The following is a 22659-nucleotide window of genomic DNA, read 5'->3' on the forward strand; positions in this document are numbered from 1 at the left end:
GGAACCTTGCTATGTTGTATATTTGGCACTCTTGTGAGGCAATTAAAGCCTTACAACATTAGTGTGCGAGACATAATGGTGGTTCTTATAGTTGGAGAAAATAAAGCACTGATGCAGTCACATGCACTTCACAAGTTAAGAGGAAGAGCTGAAAGCAGAATCAGAATTACCTAGTTTTTAGACACTCCAGAAAACATGCAATTGCTGAGTCAAATGCTCATTATAAGTACTTTAGGTACTCGCAAATGCTTTTAGTCTACTGGAGAGAGCATTAAAATGTAAGATTTTTTTTTTTTTTCTGAGGACCCATTTTGCATTGAGAGCTGTGTGAAAAGCAGCTCAGGAAAGCACCATGTGTTTCTTGAAGTGTGCAGTGCTTTAGGCTTGTGCTGCCTTCAGGAGCTGAACATGCAGCACTTAGGCTTTATCATGGCATCCATAAGAATAGGGCTTTCATTCCAAAATCTCAGTTTTGTCTGAATTTAAGTCTTGGCTAATGATCCTATTTTCCAGAAGAAAGGTCTTATACAATTGGTAAAAATACATATTGAATGAACTATTTGTTTCTGATACTGGTAGGTAAATGCACTGTCATTTGAGTACATGAAATTCCTTTCCTTTTTTGTTGCAGTACCTACTGTCTTCATTCACCTGCTGCAGCAGAGGAAGGTGACTTGCACTTCAAGAGGAGTAAGTTAGAGCTGAGCAGAGACTGGTACGGAAAACTCTGGGATTAATAGCTACTTCCATCTAAGCAAAAAGAGGGAGAACTAGAAGCCCTGTAGTTAGGGATGACAAGGAGGCAGTGTTACTGTTCTCAGTTGATAAGGTTGCATGAAATGCTTCTGGAGATGCATACCCTGAAGTATACTCATGCATGAAGGGATCATTTTCTTTTAAAATTGAAGTAAATGAAGAGGAAAGGAAGGTTGACAAAAAGGTATACATAAAATCTTGGAATGGAGAAATATGTCATTATCGCTAGAGCGAGGTTTGGAATCTAGGTAAGGATTTTCAAATAGAGTACTTCTGCAATGCAGACATCTGCTGATACCCACCTGGCCTACCAGTGGGAGCTGAGGAGAGGAGTATCTTGGGATTGTTGTCTGTTTTGAACTATTAAGATGAATTTTCCTTCAGAAAATAGTCCTTGTAGTTACAGACTTAGTAATGAAGATTCAGCCACATAGAAACAACTTGCTATTGTTTTATTACTTAAAAGGCAGGTTGAATATTTCCATTCTGTTAATTGAATGAAGTAGTTTTGGAACTTCGTTTTACACATTGATGTTAGGAATATTTGCGAGTGTGTCACCAGCTAGCATTATTTCCAGACTTTTGTCTTTCCTTTTACTTTCTGAGAGATCCCCCTCACAGATGCACTTGTCAGCTACAACCTTTGCAGAAGTTCCTCAGGTCAAGTGTACCGGAATCCCAGTCATTTTCAAAGAGTGCAGTCTGCTGGTTTTATTCCTAAAATGGTTCTACAAGAGCGAGGCCTGACCTTGCAAGATTTTCTTTTGTACATCATCTATTTTTGTGTGTTAAGGGTTGACAGGACCTAATCCTGGAACAGTTGAGTGAAATTCTTTCACCTGAGCACAGCGGTTAGATTTAGCTAAGATTTTGTAATGTGGTCATAGCAAGCAAGTTACTTCTTACTGTCACAGGTATAGAAAAATCTTCTAAAAAAACCACCCAAAACAACAAACAGCTCACAACCCAACATAATAGTCTTGTAGCACTAACCATGAGTGGCAACACTGTTCTGGTGGGTGTGCAGATCTAGATGCTTCACCACTGCAGTCCAGAATGCCAAGGGATATCTAACATGGGAACGTAGGGCTTTTTGGGTTCATTTCCATTTTCTCCAGTAAGGCATTTTTCTTGCAGCGACTATAGGGGAGTCATCTCTGCTTTCCAGTTGTTCTGCTTTGGATTTGTTGTGAGTGACAGCCAACTGATTATTTTAGCATGACACTGCAGGGTTCTCTGGGGGATTTAGTGAGATAGTAATACCAGTAAAAATTGAACAGAAAATTCATATTTTAGCAGATAAACACAGATGGAGAATTCATATTCTCCACGTATTCTTACTTTCATCATTCCATCGCACTGTGTTAAGAGCCTGAGTCCACAGAAAGAGCTTCATTCAGTTGAGGTTTCAGGAATGACAGCAGAGTGATCCCTGGGATCACTGTGTGGTCTGCTCCTCTGGATAAGCTGCTGAAGAAGAAAGCGTAGGAATAAATGTAGAAGACCTTGCATGCCTCAGGGTTCTAACATTAAACCTTAGTTGCACTGCAGACTAGCAACAGACAACAGTGACAATGTCCCCTCAGTTCTCCACAAACATACTGTGCCTATCTTTGGGAGAATCACATGGACAGATCTCTTCAGGACCTCTGGAAGGGACTCCTTAGGCATCCTGCCCTACAAAAGACCACTGGCCTCATGCAAAGTGACCCTGTAGCACCCATAAATCCTTAATCACAGGGAAGATTAAGTCATTACAGCATTTCATACTAAGGAAAAAAACCAAAGTGCATCAAAAGCCACGTGGAACCAACTCTTGCTGTCACAAAACATTTGTGACAGGGCAAGCACTTTTGAAGTGGTTGTGGTAATAAAACTGGGAGAAGGCTCATCTTCTATGTAAGGAGAGACTTGTAGACCTGTAAGTGCTGACTTACTTTAGCAGTTCTAAACTGATTAGAGAAATAAACTTAGCATATCGGAAAGCAAGAGAACATGGGAGGAAGGAAAGGAGGAGAAGGAACAAGAAAACATCTGTATTGTTGGTGGTGATAGTGGTATGTCTCTATACGAAAATTCCCTGAGGAGGAAGAAGTGGTGACAGGAATTTTTGAAATGTAGGCTCCAAAAGAGTGAGCATTTAGGTAGAAGTAGGAAGCATGGATGAAACATTAGTTACAATTCCAAAAGCAAGCTGATACCTGCCTCAAATAGTATGAAACACAAGACTATGAAGGCATCAGCGTGTTGTCTGCATTAAACTAGGATAAATAACTCAGGCTCTATCTCTTCTTTTTTGGTGCCCAATTATTCCGAAAACATTTAGAAAATTATTTCTAAACAGTACGTTTTTTCCCCTCTATGCAAGCTATAACATAGGGTGAGAAGCCCAAGTTCCACGTGGACAGCACCTATCTAAACAGTATGATAAGAACCTTCCTGAAGGAGTGTTTCACATTCAGCATTCAGGTTCAGTAAAATAGCTGATCTTTTTGTGAGAGAAGGAATAATACAGAAAATAAGATTTCCACACAGCCCTCAACTCCCACTGCCTTCACGCACTAGACACAAACAAAGGTACTTGGGTGGACTTTCTGTCACCCACTCTGCCTTTCAATATCAGAAGATTGTCTGCTGTACTTTACTGGTTAGATTGTCTTTCTAGGGAATCTCAGAAGTGCTAGTTTACTTCACCTTTTCCTGCCCCAGCAAAATGGTAATAGATTCCTGAGTGCCTGCTTACTGAAGCAATCAGAGCAAGTGAAGAAAATGAGCGTTGCGCAGACCAGATTCTATTCTAGAATGACATAGGATTTTAATATTCTTTTTTCTCCATCGCCAAGAGTGAGATGACATCAAGCAATTGACATTACTTTATAGAATCGCTGATACCAACTACCACAAAAATATCATTTCTGTGCAACAGCAAGTGCACCCTTTTGGTTTAGTCAAATCTTAAAATAGGCCTCAAAACTCATACTTTATAAGCCAAGAGAGATGCCTTTTCAACACATCAGGGAGAGTGCATGGAGATAGGATCGCTTGTTTCTTGTTCAGAAGCAGGATTGCTTCAGAGCTGCTATACTCTTCAAATCCTCACCAAATTTCTGCCCTGGGAATCAAATCTTGTATTAAACACTGTTACTAAGTATATCTTTTTTTTTTTTTTCTTTTTTCTCCTTTTTAATGTTTTCTTCTATTCTGTAGCTTTTCTGTCTTTAAGGATGGCCATCCTGACTGCTACCAGGTTTCACAGGGTTGATGTGCTGTCTTGAGTTTCAAAGACCACTACAAATACTACTGTAGGAATAGTCAAAAAGGCAGTTATACAAAGTACACAAATATTTCTACTCTTATTAACTGATCCAGCATAGGAAAGAAGCAAAGACTTGCCTCGGTTCCAAATTCTTACTCTGCAGCATAGCATGTTGTTGCCATGCTACTGGAATTGCTTGTCTTGATATTTAAATTTACCCTTAACAGATTTGCATTTAAAAAGAATGAACTGTTAACAGTACATTAAAATATAAAATAACCTGACAAGACATAAGCCTTGTCACCAATTTGTTCATGTATTTCTGACCTCTACAGATTTTTATTTTCTTTCCTAAATAAACCCCACCATTATAACAAATCTCAGAGATGAATGAACCAGTGAAATATGGAAAGGTTCTGTTCGGTAGTGCAATAAAGGTTTATATCAAGGGAGGAATATAAATTATAGTTTCAATACTTAATGAAAATGTGCATTTTGCCTACCTCAGTAAGTGCCTCTTGCCATCCGTCATAGTCTCTGATTTAGCACTACAAAAGGAAATCAGAGTATAATGGTATTTTCTTGTAATTGCTGGGTTGTGGAGAAGAAAGGAATGTTATATATATATATATGTAAAAAAAAAAAAATATATATATAATGTCCTTTAGGCACAAAATCTTGTGTTACTGGAAGACAAGTCTTGATTAGAGATAAGGCAGCTTTAAAAAGAAACTTATCCCTGTGATATTCTTAGCCAGTCAATCAGTGTGGCTTTAATTATGTAGAAGTATTTGACATATTACGGCCCAGGAGATAAGAGCTGTCGTGCACTGGATGGTAGAAAGGGAAGGAATTCTGTTGGTGACTAGAAATTCCATGCTCAGTGCTGCATCAGAGGCATAAAATAAGCAGTGGAAGGGAATACTTACTAGTAAATGCTGATTTGCATTGCGTTTCTGATTCCTATATTATGAAGACTGTTGGTGGCAGAATTCTTTATTCCTGGTAAATGACTGCCTGCTTTTTTGATGGAAGACTTGCCATGAAAATATCTGTGTGGTATCGGGAACATGCCTTAAAGTCAATTGTATTGGTTTGTTGGTTAGGGTTTTTCTTGGTGTTTTCAATGGTAGGTGGAAATCTCCTGTCCTTCCCTAAGTAAAAGGCACAGGTGTCTGTTGTGAGACTTGCTGCTTTTAGTACTTGGAAAGAGACCACCTTAGGGTTTTAGCACGTCTATTCCACACCTATCTGCAGTGATAATAAATGATCTCTACAGCATGTGTTTCATGTGATATTTGTCCTGCATTTATTATTCAAGTCATACTCATCATAACTGGACCCAACAACTAGTAGTTGATCTAATTAGAAATAATGATTTGGGTGAAAAAAGTGTTGTTAAGGTTATATTACTCTAGGGATGAATAGCCTCATGTCAGTTTTATTGCAGTGTAAGATGTATACGCTAGAAGTGTAATTCTTTTGTACTGTCATGCTACATAAGATTTAGCTTTTGAACTTCATATCACTAAGTGTCAAAGCAAAGGAAGTAAATTTGATGGCCCTGTTTTACAGATAGGGAGTCACTGTAATGGCTTGCCCAGAATTGTTCACCCTGCTGGATGACTGAACCAGGAGTAACACCAAGGTCTCCGGAATAGTTGCCTACAGGTATCTCCACAGTACTGTCTTAACCTGGTTCCAGCTTTGTACAGTAGGATTTAGGAGAATAGCAAACTGTTGGCTGATCTGCTTTCTGTCATACAAACATCTTTCTCACATTTTGGTACAAGAGTGATTTACTTCATGAGAAGGTACTTTGTACAAAACATAGTAAAGAGCCTTAGTAATCTATGTTTTGCTTCCTAAAGACTGAAATGAGGAAAAACTGAGTATTAGGGGAAGGGGGGGGGTGTATTTATTACAGTGCTACTAGCCCTTTGTGACTTTTTTTTTCTTATGCATATCTCTATCTTTGTTTTGGATGTTTTAAATCACAATTTAGTAAAATCTCTGGCTTATTCCTGAGCCAACATTGATTTAACTTAGATTTGTTAACACTTTTTAGTATTGGGACACTTATGATATTTCATGGTTTAGTTAAGGCTCCAGCTCTTGGTGTGTGAGAATCGCAGCTTTGAGTTTCTACTCACACAGGCTCCAGGAATGAACAAACTGTGAATGTGTATACTTGAAACACCCGCAGACAATATACCTTTAAATAATTTTGGAATTCTTATGATTGGCAGTGCCGTAGCAGTCATAGTAGAAACAAATTCCATCATATTAATCAGCGTCTGTTTAAATGATACAAGCTTGGGTTGTTAGTTTTCTTTCTGATGGTTCTTAATGTCTTTATAACCATTCATAATAAATCTAAACAAGCCAAATGTCATCCGGAGTTTCTGAACCAGCTGTTTTATCAGTAAATGGACCATGGTGTTACATGTTTTCACCTATGTAATGATAATTAAAGTAATGTAGTAACCTATTATAATATTACTATAGGTGAATACCACAGCAAGGTTGGGAAACATGAAATCTGTGTACTGCCACTGTAGGTTTCCCAGCCTCCCTGTGTTCTGGCACAATGGATCTTGTCTTTTGACAGGATGAAATCCATATTGCCTGTAAGGTGCTATCCCTCTCATCATCAGATGAACTTGTGACTCCAGCTGGGGCTGCCCCTAGCTGACTGGTTGACAAATTGTATCATATTGGTCCCATAGACACAATGACTGTTATCTCCTCAGGCTGGACTGGTAGAAGTCCTTTATCCTCCTCTCTTCTGCAGACAATCCTGTGAGGCCTGAAGGCTCAGCAGGAGTGGTTTCTCTTGCTGAGCTGCATGCCAGGCTCCCTATCACAGGACTGCAGAGACTCTCACATATCATAAAGACAAGCAATGGGGGAAATTCAAATCGGATTTTTTAAATAGTAAAGTTTAAAGTCAAGTTTGAAGTTTACCATACATGTGGAACTAACTAAACAGCATAGTAGCATTCTAAATAAAATAGTGGTGCTCAAAAAAAATTTAAAATCTTTATTGTAGTGGAGCCTACAAGCTGACTAAGCGCGTAGGATCCTGCCCTTTATGGTAGGCATTTATACAAACAGCAGTAGACTGTCATTGCTCAAAAGACTGACCTATCTAAGTAGACTCAATGGTTTGGTATCTTCTGTTTATATCTATCTGATAGAGGAAAAGAATATTGCAAAAGTATAAAAACGTGGTGCAGAGCCAATATAACCACATAATATGGTAGAGACACGGTGTAACACACTGCATTTAATCAATAAGACACAGGCTAAACATTTACTGAAAACTTGGAATAATAGATATGTCTGTAATTATCAGTTAAAATAGCTTAAATATACTTAACTGGAAAATCTTAATTTGTTTTGCTATTTAGTTGAATTTTGCTCTTAACCTTCTTGCTGACTTAAACTATGAAGATAAAAAATAATTACCTTTATAAATGAATGCATTAAATAATTTGCCTATGTAAATATTAAAAGCACGTGGGGAAAAAGTTCTCTGCGATGGAGACTATAAAAGGATGGCTTTGCAGTTATTACACTATTTCCATTGTTGGTTTTCTTGACCAGTACTGTCAGTGTGGGTGTGTTTGGGTTTGTTTTTTAAACAAACTCCTCAAAGTCTGCTTCCTTCATCTGTTACCTGTAGACTTACAGATTTTTGAGCTCTTTGTGGCAGTAAAGTCTGCAGAATACTTAACATAATGAAATCTTGGTTAATGGAGTTTTCCACAACACACAGAATTTATTTACCCCCGGGTGACAGTTACGATAGCAAATACAAGATGAGGAATTAAATGGAAAGGAAAATATGTGACTGTCCAGGGCTTGAATCTGATAGAGAGATATCAAAGGGCACAGAAGTTGATTATAGGCTTGCAATGCTAGGCTATATCTGATGGTGCAAAGTTGTATCCTGCAGGGAAGCCTTCTAGGTGCCTGCTAAAATCCTTTGAGAAAATCCAGGAAAGGTCTGCATAGTGTTCGGTGTGGTTATTTTACAATTGTGGGCAACTTCTATTATTAAAGGACTGTGGCATATCTTTGCAATTTAAGTGGCTGGAAACTAACCTTTGATTTGAACTGGGTGCAGCTCAACACTATTTCAAGACTTCATTTACAAGCTACAAACCTCCCTGCAGTACTCTGGGCCCCCAGAATGTCCCACCAGCCCTAGCAGGACTATAACTGTACGTCTCTTTGTAACATGGGAAGTTGTGGTTAACACTAGGAGGCTGCCTTGGTGTAGTTGTTCAGAACATGATAATTAAGCTTACAAAGATGCAACCTAATTGACTTAATGATAGAAAAATAGGAATTTTTCCAATTGTTGGAAGAATTAGTCTACATTTGACTTTCCCAATTAGCACAATTATATAATATGTAGTATTCTTTAGGGATCATATTTTGCCAGCCATAATACTTTGTGCCATATATATATATGTAACTGTAGGCAAGACATTACTTATTCTAAACCTGATACTAAAATTTATACACGCACTGTCCTGAGCATCAGTTGGAAAGGAAACAATCTATTTATGAATAAATAATCAAAACACTGAAGAATAAGTATTAGCAATACATGTGTGTGAAGAAAAAAAAATAATCAACCCAAACCCCAGGCTTAAAGTCTTCAAATAGGATTTTGATAGATCACTAGAAGGATCAATGCTCCCATCTTTAGCGGAGTACAGGATGCCAGAGAAGACAAAGAAGAGATAGCCAGCTATTGTGTCATGCACTTTTTTGAAGAAGTTATCAAGCCTGGAGGAATGATGTGCATACAAAGACTATTCAAGAGGTACAGTCCAAAGAGATATAAACAGCATAGTATGAACTGCCAAAGGACCATTCCAATCTGATCTACAATTTCTGCTCTAATATTCGTGTTTACTTTTATTTTCATAATGACAGTATTTCAGTTTTATCACACACCTGTAAGAGGGCAGGATCTAGAGTATGCAGTTGCTATCCCTATAATGACTTGGCAAAAGGGAGATAAACATTCAGTTCTCATGGTGAAGGTCTAAAGGGAAATGAATGCTTCCTTAGACTTTCAGTAGGCCGTTATTATAAGGGCAAATATTCTCAGAAGTGATTCATGTATTAGAGTGTCATCTCCCAGCAACAGACTTGTTTGATTTTTCTTTGAATCATAAAGATTGCATTGTGTTGCTACAGAAATCACATGAAATCAAGATGCCTTTTACCAAAGATGGTCAGAGACTTTAGTAAACACTCAATCCCTTCCCCTTCTTACCAGAACAACCCAAGATACATAGTAAACCAGTACTTTGTTGCCTTACTTTGTCTGAGGAACCTTAGTTCTTCAATTTTCAACAACTTCTCCAACTAGACAAGATCCACATGCCTCCCTTCTCCTTTACAAGCCATTAGAATCTGATGGGATAAGACTTGTGCATCAGAGCCTAGGCCACTAATGATATCTGACTTTCTGGCTTTAAGTGCAGACTTTTGAACAGAGTTAATACCTACAGTTTCAGCACAGAAAAGTCTGTTCAGTCAAGGATTTCACTTGAATTTTGCCTGCGGATTTCTTGAAAAGGACCTCTCCATCTTTACTGACATTTTTTTTCAGACTAGAGTAGGCAGTTGAGATAGCCAAAGTCACATTTTTTCAAAGAATCCTTTATCTGCCTAATTGCATATTTGATTTCATCCACATATGCACTGAGTTTTGAGTTTGAAGGCAATGCTTCCTTATATCCCAAAGGATGAAAAATCCTTTAAAAATTGTGCTTCACCCTTGATGTTATTTCACACCATTTTGAACCATTCACGAAGGTATTTAATTATTTTCCAAACAGCAGAGTGGTCTTTTATAGCAATCACTACTATTTGCAGAGCAGTGGAGTGATGAGTTGTCTCTCTGAAACCTCAAGACTTTCCTAAAACTGGTACTTGGAGCTGACTCTGTCTTCTTACTGAAGGTTACTGTCAGAATCCATAAAGTGCCACCAATTGTCCCTCTGCCCTTCCACCGGGCTCCATTGCTCCCCAGAGAGAAACAGTGGCATATTTTAGAAGTCAGCAGGGACTTCAAAGTGTGTATTCACTGAGAGATGAATGTTGTTTGCTCTTTATGTAGCATCAGAAAAGAAACAAAGCTTTGAAATCTTCTGTTTAGGAAATAAAGATATTGAGTGAGTGAAAAAAAAAGAGTAAAACATAGCTCCATTCTCAAATAAAAGATCACTGCCTTTGGTGTTGCAATTTCATGGGTAGAAATCTGCATTTGTTTATCTGCTCAAAGCTTTTACATAATTGGCACTTTGTCATCTTCTGTCTGTAAATAATAGGCAGTCATTGGTGAAGTATCTAGGTAACCAAGAAGAGGGTTAACTGCTTTGCATATATATGTAGCTACATACCTGGATCTATGTGAACATAAATACATGCATAAATGTATTCTTGCTCTTCAACTAGATATCTGGAATAAAAGGCCCCTAATGTCATGCATCTGGGAATTCTGGTATAAATATGAAACACAACAGGAACTAGTTTCCTTCAAAATGGAAAGGTAGAGGAAGATTGTTTTGGGAGAAGCATGTGAATACACAAATATGGATAAATCATAATAAGAAAATACAAGCAGGTTGTTAAAAGCAACTAAGAATGAAATAGGCAAATTAGGTACCAAATTTTGTGTCAAGTGTTTGTGACTGACTTGGTGAAGAGAAGACTTTTTCAAAATGTCATTCCTTGCATTGAAAATACAATAGTAGAGATGTTTCTCAGAAAACTCTGTGTGGATCAACGTAGTTTACATCTTCCCTAACACGATACTATAGTAACATTTGGAAATAGGTCCTTAAATAGTATTGGAAAAAAGCTTGCTCTAAATATTCACCTTACTAATTAACTATTCCTGATAATAAGATGCTGGTCCTTCTATGTACAGAGCATCTACAGTTGTCGAGGAAGAGTCAAACATTTGTGTAAGTGCTTGGTGTTTTTTTGGAAACAGAAAGATCTGTCTGTAGGACATAGAAACTAAGCTGCAGAGAACTAGAGTTCAAAGGAACTGCACATCCTAAATGTAAAACCCCACCTACCCTAATTTAGGATAAACTACAATATCCTCACTTAAAACATATTGGTTACTGTGGATCACCCAGCTGCATTAAATAATGTGCTGAAAAGTGCATCGCAATTATGGAATGGTGGGCCATTTTTCTTTACAACTAAATCGAGTCAATTCCACCAAGGTCCTCTGTATCCAACAACCCAATAGCAAAGAGCATTGTGGCCACCCTGTTTTTCATCCTTTGTTTGCTTAAATTATTTTCTATTGAGCATAAGGGACAGATATTTTTGTAAGTTCACTGTTAGGTTTCACAGATGTAGGTTTAAGGAGATTATTTATGCTTTAGGATTTAATATCTACCAACATGCTGTTCATTTGCCTCATATCACTAGGGACTAGTTCTTTCATTTGCAGTTTATAAATCCTCATCTTCAGTCATTCAGGTTTTCAGATAGCTGAATATTTGAAACATCCTGCAGTTATTAATATTGTGAATTTTATCTCAAAAAAATGAATAGCTTTTATTCAACCAATGTTATATACGTTTTATACAGGTTGATTTTTTTTTTAATTTAAATAAAATAGATAATGTTAACCTGGTGGCTTGTTAAGGAGTCACCTTGGGAGCTTTCTCTTAGTTTTATGCATGTTTGACAAGGAAGGCTGTTTTCTTGTGCCCTCTACTGATAAATTTGGTGATTAACCTTCCAAAAGAGCAACAGCTGAAGCTCACAAGCACATGTCCAATGCTGCTTCCTTCCAAAAACCTTGCATCTGGAATGAAGTAGTCAGACTTGCACTCTGTGTGCCTAAGGAGTGTGCCTTGGCAAAAGTTCTAAACAAAGATGTGACTGAGACTTCCATCAAAGCCTCACGATACTTAAGATAAGTGACCGCACATGGGTTGCAGTAATTTACTAAGTCTTATACTCTGTGCAAACAAATTATTTTTATTCCTGTAGGGGCAGCTCCATACAATACGCTTTGATATATAAGTGCCTTATTCCCTGTAGTCTAGATGTAAGCTAGATGAGACTCCACCACTTCCCTTCTAAGCCATATTCTTCAGTTGCACAGGTCTAGCAGTCAGTGCTGGTGGCTGCCTTCCCCTGCCCCCATTCGTTGCTAGGCTTCACGTCGGCTCAGCTATTTCCTATCAGATTGTACCAGAGACAGAACTGCCAGGTCCAGAGAGAATAGGAGCTCTCTGAGACTTGCCACGCAATAAGTGATAACCTTCTCATAAACCAGGATGCTTAAGACATTAAAATGCAAGAACAGAAGGTGAAATCAAAATGTGAGTCTTGCTTGAAATGTCTGAGTTAGCTAAATCTTTATGCTGCTTTGAAAGTACATTGCCTATTCTTTTATAATTAAAGCTTGAAATTATTTTATGTATGCTGCAGTGATTGATTTCGGAATGAGAAGGGATTTTAAACATTCCTATGAGAGAAAGCTTCACAATAATTAATAATATTGTTAGAAATTTGAAAATAACCCTGTTTCTTTCTCAGTGGTTTTCATCCTATTCTTGGCAAGCATTTTCCTATACTGTATTTCGTGTGCTGTGGGAGCCATTCTGGATTGCTGATAAGCTCAAAACTCAAGCAGTTTGCAGTCTAATGACCAGATGCCTTGATTTGATCATTCCGGGCTGGGATGCTGTGAGCTACCAAAATGCAGTCCAGCATTTTACAGAGAGGCTGCAGGTCTCACCAAGAGCTCGTGCTGTATTCAGTTTTCTTTGGACTATGAAAAACTGGTAGAGGACAGAATTTCCCTTTTCAAGTTCTATTGTGTTTTTAGTGCTACTAAATCACAAATGTGTATTCTGTTATACTGTAATTTTGCAATATAATACATCCTAAGCATGTTTTGGTACTGTCAAGTACCTCGAGATTTTTAATATTTCATGGAACTTCCTTCCCCTAGCATTAAAAAATTAATACTTTCTCTGTCTTGTCTGACATTCAAAGGTTAGAAAAATGCTGAGAAACCAGAAAGAAGACTAGGAAGAGGCAAATAGCTGCGTATCGTTTCTGCACCTGTGCAAAGGTCATTTTCACGCACTAGAAAGCTGAGAGATGCTGCAAGGCAAAGCCTGCAGCACATAAGGAATTATGAAACAGGAAAGGCCGGAGGCAGAACCTCTGGATCCCTCTGCTGTCGTCACACATGTAGTGGGAAGCTTCAGTAGGTACTGCAGAGCAACTAGAGGAAAAAAATAACTTCCCTTCTAGAACTGGCAAATTTTCCCATTACACAACACATACAGTGCTATACTTGGGCAACATAATTTGACCTTGAAAAAGTCAAAGTGTTTTTCACAAACCTCCAAAAAATAATAACTCTTTGCATGGAAAGGTACTTGATTTTGTGCATTTAAAAGAGTAATTCATTCTTCCATGTGATGTCTAAATTTAATTTCTTACCTAAGTGGGCTTGCTAAAATTGCTGATACAGGAATATAGTTCTAGCTGATCCTGACTCTGTTTTGTTTCATAGGTCTACTGTAGATTTGAATGAGATCTGTTCATGAGGCATCTTGTACTACATACAGAAGTACCCCATGGGCGTTGTACAAATTAATATTCCATCCATGAATGTAGCTAGTAGTTAATTTATCATTTGGCAGTGAGAAACAAGAGACTAGATTACTGATTAATTATAATCAAGCTGAACAGAATGCTCACGTGTATGCTGAAGCAAAGTATTAATATACTTGTGATGGCCTTTTGCAATCTGCAGTCTATTTTAGTAGTGTTAAATCTAGCAATTTAAGAAGCAAATAAGAACACTGGTAAATAGTACCAGTATTTTTAGTTTAGCTAATTAAAATTTTATGACTGGCATAGAGAATTTGAGTTTATGGCATCTTAAAGTTTGGCATAGGGAAATAAAAGAATTCTCAAGAGTTGACTTTTGCTATAACCTGTCATATCTTATTATGCTGTTTCCAACTCTCTGATTTAAAACAAAACAAAACGTATAATTTATTCTTCACTAGAAAGAAGAGGAAATAGAGCCCAGTAATAGCAGCCAGCAAGTATGTCTGAAATAATACCATGATTGCTGTCAGTGACAGTCTGGAGTAATTGTGTCCAATGATCATCCTAAGAATAATTAGGTCTTGCCACCTGGGAAGAATCTTCAGAGAAATACCATAAGGAAATGAATTCATGAATTTCAATAATCACCTGATATATAGTTAGGAAACAAAATCTAGATAAACACAAGAATATGGCCTCTTAAGCACACATTGGCAAAAAATGGACATACAAATCTCTTCTACTTGTGTGTGTGCAAGGAAAAGAGATGCTCTTGAGCCTCTTCACCTGGGCTTCAAACATCTCTGCCCCATGTATATCCCCAGTTATGTTTGTGAAAATGGCTGCTCTGCCATTATTGGGTTTTAGATTTTAAACCCTTATTTGATTAGATTTAAACCCTTATTGGGTTTTAGATTTTAAAACAATCATAATTTGAGAAGAAAAATATTAGACTTTTCAGTCTTCCTAATGAATTAATGTGCAGTGTCACAGGGCCATATATAGCCTGATGTGAAATATGTCATCCTTAATTGATGTCCGTGGCAAAGACGTGTTAAGGACAACGCTGATTAGGGCCGGCTGTTAGCTTCAGGATGAGGCATGAGCAGGGCCAGTAGTTAATTCTAAAAACCTCTATCTGTCAGATGTGGTAGATCTAATAGAGATCACAGCAGAAAAAACTGACAGCTTTTCGCCCACTCGGGTAATCCAGTTTCACTGCCACCATCTTTAGTCAAGACTATTCTTGGAGTCTTCTACCCGGGGAGAAATGCTATCAAGAAGAGTGATAAAAACCAGTATATCAAATGATTTAGGAATTCAGTGATTTAGGAATACTAAACAGAAGCCCTATGCATGTGAGCAGTGCTTGAGAAAGGAAGAGGCTCTGGCCTGCCCAAGTAATCTCAGAGGGATTAAATGCCATAGTGGGTGCTCATTTACAAAGTGTTGTGCAAATTGGGTTTTTCTTTTGTTATTGTTCCACCAGTTACTGTGTTGATGAGTGGATTCAGATCAGCTTATACTACAGTTTTTAGTGTTGTGATTATAGAAGCACCTTTACATTAAATGGAAAGAGTCCTTCAATTTTTTTCAGAGAGACAAAAGGAGGGCTGTTCAATCTTCCATTTTGCATCTCCCTTTACCTTAAATAAACAGCTCATATATCCTTGGAATAGGAACATTTTTATTATCTTTAATGTTTGAAAGTGGACAAGAGCTTCCACCTTTTGCTTTCCAGTCTTCTGACTAGCATTTGTTTACTTTATTTTCATGTAGAAAGTACTGCTAATTACGAATTTCCTCACTATATACTTTGATCTTACAGCAAGAGAGGAGTTAGGTGCTTGCTGTTTGTGCTCCTGTTTTGGAATATATTTTTCTCATTTGGTTTGCACATTGGTACTTTGTACTGCTGTTTTTTAATAGTGTATTTATCTTTATGTGTCCTATAATTTTTTCGTTAGTCATCCTTGCTTCCTAATTCCACAAAAACTGATCTGTTACAAGCACGTTTTAAAGATACAGAGCTGTCTGTTTTCCTTCTTCCTGATGTGCTGCTTTGTACATGTGCTCTATTTACGTGTCTCTTCAATCAGTTGCTCTAAGGCTGTGTCATGGTTTCCTTAACTTCACCCAGACCTCAGCACTTCATGCAGATGTAAAAAATAGCAGTCATGCTACAAAATGTCTTTACTGGGTTATTCAGCTAACTCCTCTGCATCATGTCAGGATTGCAGTGGTAAAGAATTTTGAGGAAAGGGCTTAAATTCACTTGAGCTTAAATGAAAGGTGAAAAAGTACAGAAAAAAAATAATATTCAATTAGATCCAGCTTGTCCTGAACCAACAAGATATGCTGCCTAGAGGCTGCGGTCTCCTAAGAGCGTAGTTGTAGTCTATCAAGATGGCTGAGAATCGGAAAGAGCATTCTCATTTGTCATGCAGTATAATCAAATCTGATGCAGATTTGCAGACCTGCACAACAGTGATAAGACATCAACACTTCTTTTTATGCTGCATAGAATGTAAACAGGAGTAGTTTGTAGTGGATTTTTGCCAGTGTTTCTTTTATTCTCTGTAACGAGTGGCATGCAGTGATTTTCTATGCAGAGCAGCAGCTGTTTTATTTTCTTCCAACTACTTGCCATAATTGTGTTTTTGGATGCAAAGAAAAATCTTTCTCAAGATGGCAACTAACAATTCAAGAATAGAGAACACTGGGTTTGATAGTTTAGGCCCTAGTTAGGTAGCTAATCCTCAGCCCCTTGAGCAATTTTAGAGCCTTCATTTTTACTGCTTGTATAGTGAAGTTGACACTACTCATACAATTAAGGTTTTGCAGGATTGGGCTTTTTCATTACCGAAACACTAACATTTATTTTTAATAAGGTGCTCTAGTCCTTTTGTGCAGACATATGAAATGGTTGTTCCCCAGGCTGCTGCTTCACAGTTTACAGTGATGTTTTTGGGCTGCAGTTGGAACAGAATAGGAAAATGAAAATAAATAAGAATAAATAAGCTCTTGTAATTATGGTTTGAAGTTGAACTGATGAAACTGAATTATCTCTGCCTAGCTGTTTAAAATCTGTAGTGACTACAGTAATATGGATTAGAGGCAAATAGGAACATTTTGGAAGGGATTTTGAGAGACATCTCATCATAATCCTAATAGGCTAAAAAACAACTGATGATTTATTCAGAGCTACTTAGAACTGATAGAAAAGAATTAAATTTATTTGACATTTTACATTTATTTGAGTTTAGTATCTGTTCTTTAACATAACATACATAGGCATAATTTACTTACAGATACTTGCATAATGTATAGGAGGGTTTATTTCTTATTTCAGTTTATTTCTAAGGTCCCTCTGTGTTACTTCACATCCATCCCTTCCCTTTGATCTAAACGTCAAATCCATACTCCCAGCATCATTTATGAAATAATTGATTTCTGGAAAATAATAAGCAGACTAATTAATTTATCTTAAAATTTAATTTAAATTCAACTATATGTTGACTTCAAGTATTCTTTATGTATTATTTTGTGTGCATATGATTTTCAGCAGCTCTAAGTGTTATGAAACTGATGATAAAGGGGTAGATAGTACAAATTGCACTAGGAAAAATTATCATGAAGTCTTATGTACAGACAAGGCTTTCTGTTGTGCTAACTACAGGGAAGTGGAGTCCATGATTTTGTAAGAAAGATATTAAGGCATTTAGAAAGTGAGAATAAGGCAGGTTGTAAACCATAGTGTCTCTAGCTAGCTAAATGTGATCCCTAAAGAGTTTGAAGTATACTTCATGTTCCAACTATGTCACTTTGAAATTAAAATTTTGTGATTGTAAAATTAGAAAAGTTCAAGTAAGAAAAGAGATTATAGCAGAATATATACTCCCTCAAATGCTGTTGGTAATTTTAAGAATCTTCCTAGTTAAGAGAATATAATAGTTATGCTATTATAAAAGCAGGGTATTCTTGACAGACTACAGAAATTGTCTAAATTATTCATTTATTGGGAAATAGCAGTTTAAGAAGGAAATGGAATTTTCTACTAGTGTATTCTTCAGCAGTGTAGATATCCAAGTGTAATAATCAGAGAAATTAAGAGATTGATCAGGATATGTGTACAGTTAAAATTTACATTAATTTACTATCTAGAAGGGATGCAAGTCAAATCGTAAATTGGTTTTCCTAACAATAGGTAAAATACAGGTTATCATTGCCAGCATGTAATCTAGTCAGTGTCAGAATGTTGTAATTTCATTTTTTTTTCCTTTGTACATATGTGCATCTTCCTTGGCAATACATCTTTTTGTAATTGAGTCCCTGCTAAAATGTATCTCAAAAAACCTGCAGTGAAATGAAAAAGATACTACAACTGGGAACTTAATGAATAAACCATATACTCATTCACTGTAAATTCAAATTAAGTCCAGTAATTTTACTAATACCTTGGAGAAAATTAGTCCTCATCACCCAGGAGTGAATATGCCAATAGCGGAGTAAGGATAAACTATTTCTAGGAATTGTGTCATAGATCTTTAGCTTTTTTGTAGGGGCCTTATTTCGCTTTTCAGATTTTAAATGCTTTATTTGCTGAAGTCCTAAGTGCTACAGTCTATTGATTTTGTTCTCCATGCTGCAGCTAACAAAATGGATAAAAGCACTTGGTGATGATAAGACTAGAGGTTCTGTACCTTCACAGCACTGTACAGATATTGGTTAATTAATCACACCAGCACTGTTGAAAAATGGGTAACTATTATCCTCATTTTCACTTATCTAAAACATTTATTTTTGGGGGGAAAAAGGGGGAAGAGAGAATACTTCAATTTTGCACAACCAAATTTTTGATGTTCTATTTGATTTAACATCTGGTACTGGGAGTGCAATACTTCAATGAAATCATCCTATATTAGCATATAAATTAAGCCAATCTGGTATTGTGAGTTTCTCCAAACAATTTCTTCAGAAATTAAAGAAACAAGTTGATGTTAAATTTCTGCCACAAACAGGATAAAGTCTGTTCGTGTCCCACATATGAGTAACTGAATGAAGTCTGTCTGGTTTTACATACAGGAACTGAACAAAGTTTTAAGGTGATAATTACAAGACTCGGGCACTTTCCTTATGAAGAAAATCTTTTGCATTTTAGCTGACAGAAAACCTATGTCAAGTAAGAATTAATTAATTGTCACTGTCAAATTTATATTTTTACATAAACCTATTGAAGAATTAATTCAGATTTTATATGGACAAAGAATTTACTAGCATGTGATTTTTGTGATTCATACAGAATTATATTGAGGGAGGTTTTAGCCACTGCCCTAAATACAAAGCATTATAAGGAAGAATAATTTATGTGCAATTTATAATCTAGCTTTGGACTATAGAGGAAGCATCATTATTTTATTTAGTTCTCTTGATAATTCTTTTGAGTAAAGTCCACATACTGCCCTAAGACAGGCAAGATCTCATGAAAACATTAAATATGTTTATTTGGAAGGGGTATGAGAATATTCCAGGGACAAACTCAGAACTCCTTAATTCATAAAGTCTTAAAAGTATACTTTTTTTTTTTTGATCCATCTGTCAACTCCAGTTTAGTAACTGATTAGAAAAATGCCTGCTCTTTCTACAGCATAACTAAGCAACAAGTTATCTCTCCCTGAAGCCCTCTGTTCCCCACTTCTAATCTACTCTAGTTATATACTTGTTCTGTGAGTTCTAGGTTACTCAGGACTGCTGTAGAAAGCTCTTAAGAAAGATTTTGTTTGTTTGTTTGTTAAGAAAAAGTCCCACGTACTCATTATCCTTACTATCTACTAGGCACAGGTTTTTTGAGTCTTGTTGGAGAATATGTCCTTTGTGCAACATCTTGGCAATAGTACCTCTGTTTTGGTGGTTCCTTTACCTTATGCCTCACAATGGAGATGAGCAGTTCTTTTCTGCCAACAGGGTAGATACAGCACAAGCCCTTCTTGTTTCAAAACCAAAATCAACCTTAAAAATACATACTTTCTAAAGCTTTATTTGACTGAAATCTGTGGGGTTGTTCATCAGGTCGGACTTGCTAGGAAACCTGGCAGTATTTCTGTAAATGCTTGTGCTGAACTGCTACTTACTCATTCCGAGTGCATACATGGTTCTGTGGGTACGGCTCAGAAAATTGCTGCAGTCTGGTGCAGTGGTACATCAGCTCGCTGCCACCTTTGGCATTCATCCCAAGGGTTGAATCTTATCGCAGCCAAGTTTTGCAGCACTTTTAAGCCCTACTGTGCAAAGGACTTGGGAAAATGAACTGATCTCTAACTGTAGATCTCAAGGACGTTATAATAAAATAATGTAGTAATATAATAATGTACAGTGAAGTATAAATGGCAGATTGTATAATCCTATTGTACAAGAAATGCATCTCAATAAGTGGAGAGAATGTGTTTAGAATGCTATGGAACCAAGTTATTACAGCAAGATCAATTAAACGTGATTGACCTCAGAGGCCTATTTAAATTACTTCAGTAGAAAGCATTAATATCTTGGGTACGGCTTCTAGGAAACGTGCCATATTAGCTGTAACTTTTTTTCACAGACTTTTAATAACTGAACAGATAATTTACTGACTGTGTCATAAAAAGTGCATATCTTAAAGCAAAATAATTAAATAGAATATTAACTTTAAACGGATTTCAGTTTTAGAAGCAGCACTAGAAATTGTTTCAAGTCTAAAAAGAAACCACTTCCTCTAAAATTTTTAGAAGACTTAGATTTCTCATTTCTGTTGTTTAGAAACTCTTATTTGCATGACTGCAGCAGCAGTTGTACAAGAACATAAGAGAGACCAGTACTACAAGATTTGCAGATAGAAAAACCAGACACTGAAACACAGAGAACTTTCCTTTTGTCACTATTTTCATTACAGAAAGTTCTATATTAAGAGAATTAACTTTTGAGTTGCCTGTAGCGAGTGATGAGAGGCAGAAGTAACAATATTTTGATGTAGATGTAGATGTCCTATATAATGCCCTTGTAGTTCAGTTTCACCAGTTTTTTGAGGACTATCTGTTTGACCACTAGCAAGGGGAAAAAAAGGAAAAAGCTTTTACTCCCTGCTGAGCTGAAGGGTTCTACAGGGCTACAAAGCAAGCTGGAAAATTTTCTGGTCCTAAGTGAGAATTTCCATCTCAGCCACATAGTCTTGGGGCAAGTCACCTCAGACAACATTTGAATACATCTGGTGTAGCCACAAATGTTGGCTACAACTAGATCCTGTCATTGCTCACTCAATCCTAGTCAGACAAGACAACACCTGCACACTAAAAGAGATTTAGCAGAATGCTTGTCTTTGGTGCAGCGGTGAGTTCTGAAAGCACAGGGGTGTCCCTGTACCTCAGGGTTTGGCTGTCTCTCCAGCACCTCAGCAGCCACACCAGTGGCTGGCCATACTGGGATTCTGAGAAGCCAGTTATGTCACACTGGAGTAGCCCTGTACAATGATCTTACTAAACAATGTGCATGCTAGCAGTTGCATGTTTATTCACAAAGCACTAGGAATATTAATTGTAATCACTTACTTTAGGTGAAGTTTCTTCATGATCTTATCCAGCTTCTGCAGAAACATCATCTGTGGTCTGCTGAACTGCAGTTTCTCTGATAGCCTTCTGCAGAGATAATCTTTCTAGAGTCTGGTCTGAATCCTAAAAAAGAGGAAAAAAAAGAAAAAATATATTAAGAGTTATGTCTTAATTTGGAAGGTACTCAACTGCTAACCAAAAAGCGAATTATGCATGGAAAAGTTAGATTAAAAGTAGCATTTTAAATAAAAGTACCTAATTTCATCTGCTAAAACACTTTATCAGTTTATTTTTTTGTATCATATTCTGATTGATGTGATGAGGATACTTGGTAGCATATATCATACATTCTCTATACCTCATGGTTTTACCATATGCTTTTACTTAATATTAACACATTTAAATGAACACATGGGGTTTCAAGAGAGAGAGATATGAGAGATATGAGCTCATACATGGTTTTACTATTAAAAGTTTGAATTGATTTGCAGGTTTTACCCATAAAATAAAGACTCAGTAACATAGAAGTTCCATTGTCATTAACCTATGGGTGAAAACCCTTTTTACAGTTCATTTTGCTTCTTATTTCAACTCCAAACACAACTTTGTAAGACATCAAGCTGACCCAAGAAATGGATACTTTACCAAGAAATGCAGTATATTAAGTACAGATCTCACTAACTTCTTAAAATTAATGCATGCCTCTTTATTTGATCAAGTGGATTTTTTTAATTCCCTTTTATACTTTTGTGCATAGGAAAAATACTGTTACAGACTTTGTGGAAGAAGATAGATGATACCACAGTATTTACAGTGGCACATGTAAATACTGTAGAAGATATATATAAAAATATAAGGATATAGAAACCTCCCTCCCTCACCCCGCAAGGTCTGTCCCTCTCTCTTTGAGCTGTCAGACCAAACCGGAGTCTTCATGTGACACTGCTGTAGAGCTGTGTTCTGTTCTGAGGCTTTTAATTCTGGTGGTCAAAGATCAGAACCACTGCTCTGTTCTCAACTGTCTTTGACACTGCCAGCATGATTTTCTTCTTGAAATTGTGCCCTCTCCTGTCAGTCTTCATAGCTGTATCTGTTTCTGTGTTCTGACATATTTTTTTAAGATACTTTCCCAAGGAGTCTCTCTTTTCCTGTAGAAGTCTGGACAGCTCTGCCCATTGCTCTTTCTTACTCCTCTCCATACCCTTTGTCTCAGTGATCTCAAACACAAATTCAATTGCCCTCTCTACACTGACAATTTATGCTTGCACCTCTGTTCCACTACTTCTGTTCAAGATTTTAGATTTTCTCTCAATATTCCTAAAACAGAAATATCCCAGCAATACACTTCTAAAACAGGAGTCTCTATGCCCTTTATACAACACTTTTTATCCTATAATTCAGGCCTGCAAATAGCATATCCCTTTTCATGTGCCA

At 36.9% G+C, this 22659-nt stretch overlaps 1 protein-coding gene across 6 annotated transcripts in view; it reads left to right on the forward strand.

Moving 5' to 3' along the window:
* The first annotated feature begins 631 nt into the window (after positions 1–631).
* Positions 632–22659, forward strand: part of APBA2 (amyloid beta (A4) precursor protein-binding, family A, member 2) — a 93416-nt gene continuing 71388 nt past the window's right edge. For 3 of the 6 annotated variants that reach the window (XM_014944375.1, XM_014944381.1, XM_014944380.1), the window contains exon 1: positions 632–715. The gene's annotated coding sequence lies outside the window, so the exon portion shown is untranslated. Of the gene's footprint in view, positions 716–5587; positions 5684–12295; positions 12397–22659 lie in introns of those variants that run through there. The other 3 variants (XM_014944376.1, XM_014944378.1, XM_014944379.1) reach the window with 3 other exon arrangements.

This window comes from Calidris pugnax, unplaced genomic scaffold (genome assembly GCF_001431845.1).
Source record: "Calidris pugnax isolate Ruff unplaced genomic scaffold, ASM143184v1 scaffold70, whole genome shotgun sequence".
NCBI lineage: Eukaryota > Metazoa > Chordata > Aves > Charadriiformes > Scolopacidae > Calidris > Calidris pugnax.